At 34.6% G+C, this 4,590-nt stretch overlaps 1 non-coding gene across 1 annotated transcript; it reads right to left on the bottom strand.

The window, feature by feature from the left end:
• Positions 1-3,566: 3,566 nt before the first annotated feature.
• LOC112718792 (small nucleolar RNA R71) lies at positions 3,567-3,670 on the bottom strand. The gene has a single exon (XR_003161120.1). It is a non-coding gene; the product is annotated as a small nucleolar RNA R71 (small nucleolar RNA).
• Between the last annotated feature and the right edge of the window lie 920 nt (positions 3,671-4,590).

Raw genomic sequence — 4,590 nt, 5'->3', positions numbered from 1 at the left:
CCCGAGCTTTGACGACGCAAAATGGCATTCAAACGCCAACTTCCTGCCCTATTCTGGCGTTAAATGCCAGAAACAGGATACAAGCTGGAGTTAAACGCCCAACTGGCATAAAAGCTGGCGTTTAACTCCAAGAAAAGTCTCTACACATGAAAGCTTCAATGCTCAGCCCAAGCACACCCTATTCTACACTATTTACTTATCTCTATAAACCCTAGTAACCAGTTTAGTATAAATATGACTTTTTATTATTGTATTTTCATCTTTGGATTATCCGTAGATCATCTTTGGAACATTTTTCCTTAGACTTGGAGGTTGGCCTCTCGGCCATGCCTAGACTATTTTCACTTATGTATTTTCAACGGTGGAGTTTCTACACAGCATAGATTAAGGTGTGGAGCTTTGCTGTTCCTCGAGTATTAATGCAAAGTACTATTGTTCTTCTATTCAATTCAAGCTTATTCTTATTCTAAGATGTTCACTCACACTTCAACATGATGAATGTGATGATCCATGACACTCATCACCATTCTCAATTTATGAACGCGTGCCTGACAACCACTTCCGTTTTACCTGCGAAAGCTAGAGTGTGTATCTCTTGGGTTTCTTTTCAACAATTCACATCGATTCCCCTCTGACAATAGGACATCTGAATCTGAGATTAAAACCTTCATGGTATAGGCTAGAATCAATTGGCAGCATTCCTGAGATCCGGAAAGTCTAAACCTTGTATGTGGTATTCCGAGTAGGATCTGGGAAGGGATGACTGTGACGAGCTTCAAACTTGCGACTGTGGGGCGTAGTGACAGACGCAAAAGGATCATTGGATCTTATTCCAACACGATCGAAAACCGACAGCTGATTAGCCATGCTGTAGCTGTTTCTGGTATTTTTCATCTGAGACGAGAAATCCGACAGTTGATTAGCCATACAGAAACCGTAGAGGACCATTTTCACTGAGAGGACGGGAGGTAGCCATTGACAACGGTGATCCTCAACATACAGCTTGCCATGGAAAGGAGTATGAATGATTGAATGAAGACAGTAGGAAAGTAGAGATTCAGAAGGAATAACGCATCTCCATATGCTTATCTGAAATTCCCACCAATGAATTACATAAGTATCTCTATCTTTATTTTATGTTTATTTATTTTTTAATTATCAAAACTCCATAACCATTTGAATCTGCCTGACTACGATTTACAAGATGACCATAGCTTGCTTCAAGCTGACAATCTCCATGGGATCGACCCTTACTCACGTAAGGTATTACTTGGACGACCTAGTGCACTTGCTGGTCAGCTGTGCGACGTTGTGAAGAGACGTGTAAATCATGGTATTGTGCACCAAGCTTTTGGAGCCATGCCAAGGGATAACAATTTTGTGCACCAAGTTTTTGGCGCCGTTGCCGGGGATTGTTCGAGTTTGGACAATTGACGGTTCATCTTGTTACTTAGATTAGGTAATTTTCTTCTTATTTCAACCTTTATTTTATTTTCAAAAAGTTTTCTAAATCTTTCAAAAAAAAATTTTCTTCTTTTTCAATTTTCCAAAAAAACATTTTCGAAAAATGACAAAAAAATTTATAAAATCATAAAATCAAAAATATTTTTGTGTTTCTTGTTTGAGTCTAGAGTCAAGTTTTGAGTTTGGTGTCAATTGTATGTTTTAATTTTTCTAAAAATTTTCGAAAACTCATGCATGGTGTTCTTCATGATCTTCAAGTTGTTCTTCGTAAGTCTTCTTGCTTGATCTTTATATTTTCATGTTTTGTGTCTTTAGTTATTTTTCATATACATTTTTTTATTCATAGTGTCTAAACATGAAAAATCTCTAAGTTTGGTGTCTTGCATGTTTTTTCTTTCTTGAAAATTTTTCAAAAATAAATTTTTGATGTTCATCATGATCTTCAAAGTGTTCTTGGTGTTCATCTTGACATTCATAGTGTTCTTGCATGCATCATTGGTTTTGATCCAAAATTTTCATGTTTTGAGTCATTTTTGTGTTTTTCTCTCTCCTCATTAAAAATTCAAAAAATAAAAAAATATCTTTCCCTTATTTCTCTCATAAATTTCGAAATTTTGGGTTGACTGAGTAAAAAATTTTTAAAATTTAGTTGTTTCTTATTAGTCAAGTCAAATTTTCAATAAAAAAGAGAAAATCCTATCTTTTCAAAAATTTTTTAAAAATCAAATCTTTTTCATTTTTATGTTTTTCGAAAAATTTTTTTAAAAAAAATTGATTTTCAAAATCTTTTTCTTATATTCATTTCAAATTTTCAAAAACTTTACTAACAATTAATGTGATTGATTCAAAAATTTCAAGTTTGTTACTTTCTTGTTAAGAAAGGTTCAACCTTTAAATTCCAGAATCATATCTTTTAGTTTCTTGTTAGTCAAGTCATTAACTTTAATTTTCAAAATCAAATCTTTCTAAATTTCTTTTTCAAATCTTTTTCAAAATAAATTTCAATCATATCTTTTCAATCATATATTTTCAAACATATCTTTTTCAAATCATATCTTTTCCAAAATCAATTTCAAAATCTTTTCTAACTTCTTATCTTTCCAAAATTGATTTTCAAATCTTTTTCAATTAACTAATTAACTTTTTGTTTGATTTCAAAATTCTTATCTTTTTCAAAACCACCTAACTACTTTTCTCTCTCTAATTTTCGAAAATCATTAACTTCTTTTTCAAAATTCTTTTTAATTAACTAATTGTTTTAAGTTTTAATTTTATTTTATTTCTTCTCTTAATTTTCGAATTCAAACAAAATTTTAAAATAAAAACAAAAATATTTTCCTTTTCCTTTTAATTATTTTCGAAAACTCTCTCTCTCATCTTCTTCTATTTATTTATTTAATCACTAACACTCTTCTCTTCTTCTTATAATTTGAACCCTCTGTCCCTCTCTGTGTTCAAATTCTTCATCTCTTCTCTCTACATCATTCTTTTATTCTTTTTTTCTTCTACTCACGTAAAGGAATCTCTATACTGTGACATAGAGGATTCCTCTTTCTTTTCTGTCCTCTTTTTCATATGAGCTGGAGCAAGGACAAGGACATTTTTGTTGGAGCAGATCCTGAACTTGAAAGGACTCTGAAGAAGAAGCTAGGAGAAGCTAAAGCACAATAATCCAGAAAAAACCTTACAAAGAATCTCGAAAAATAAGTAATGGCTGAACCAACAACAATGCAAGGAAGATGCTTGGTGACGTCACTGCACCAAATTCCGACTTCCATGGAAAAAGCATCTCAATCCCTGCCATTAGAGCAAACAATTTTGAGCTAAAGCCTCAATTAGTTTCTCTGATGCAACAAAATTGCAAGTTTCATGGACTTCTATCAGAAGATCCTTTTCAGTTCTTAACTGAATTCTTGCAGATTTGTGATACTGTTAAGACCAATGGAGTTGATCCCAATGTCTATAGGCTTATGCTTTTCCCTTTTGCTATAAAAGACAGAGCTAGAATATGGTTGGACTCTCAACCTAGAGATAGCCTGAACTCTTGGGATAAGCTGGTCACGGCTTTCTTAGCCAAATTCTTTCCTCCTCAAAAGTTGAGCAAGCTTAGAGTGGATGTTCAAACCTTCAGGCAGAAAGAAGGTGAATCCATCTATGAAGCTTGGGAAAGATAAAAGCAACTGACCAAAAAGTGTCCTTATGACATGCTCTCAGAATGGACCATCCTGGATATATTCTATGATGGTCTGTCTGAATTGTCTAAGATGTCATTGGACCATTCTGCAGGTGGATCTATTCACCTAAAGAAAACACCTGCAGAAGCTCAGGAACTCATTGAAATGGTTGCAAATAACCAGTTTATGTACACCTCTGAAAGGAATCCTATGAATAATGGGAAACTTCAGAGGAAGCGAGTTCTTTAAATTGATGCTATGAATGCCATATTGGCTCAGAATATAATGTTGACTTAGCAAGTCAATATGATTTTTCAGAGTTTGAATGGATTGCAAAATGCATCCAACAGTACTAAAGAAGCATCTTCTGCAGAAGAAACTTTGATCCTGAGAACCCTGCAATGGCAGAGGTGAATTACATGGGTGAAGCCTATGGAAACACCTATAATCCCTCATGAAGAAATCATCCAAATTTCTCATGAAAGGATCAACAAAAGCCTAAACAATGCTTTAACAATAATAATGGTGGAAGAAACAGGTTTAGCAATGGCAAGCCTTTTCCATCATCCTCTCAACAACAGACAGAGAATTTTGAGCAGAACCCATCTAGCTTAGCAAATATAGTCTCTGATCTATATAAGGCCACTTTCAGTTTCATAAATGAAACAAGGTCCTCCATCAGAAACATGGAGGCACAAGTGGGTCATCTGAGTAAAAGGGTTACTGAAACTCCTCATAGCACTCTCCCAAGTAATACAGAAGAGAATCCCAAAAGAGAGTGCAAGGCCATAACCATGACCAACATGGCCGAACTTGGAGAGAGTGAAAAGGCAGTGATTTCCAGTGAGGAAAACCTCAGGAAACGTCCACTGGCCATTAAGAAGTACCCCAATGAGGAACCAAAGGAATCTGAGGCTCATACAGAGACCATAGAGATTCCATTGAACTTTCT

Source organism: Arachis hypogaea, chromosome 10 (assembly GCF_003086295.3).
Source record: "Arachis hypogaea cultivar Tifrunner chromosome 10, arahy.Tifrunner.gnm2.J5K5, whole genome shotgun sequence".
NCBI classification, from domain to species: Eukaryota; Viridiplantae; Streptophyta; class Magnoliopsida; order Fabales; family Fabaceae; genus Arachis; species Arachis hypogaea.
This window is presented reverse-complemented; position numbering and strand designations above follow the sequence as displayed.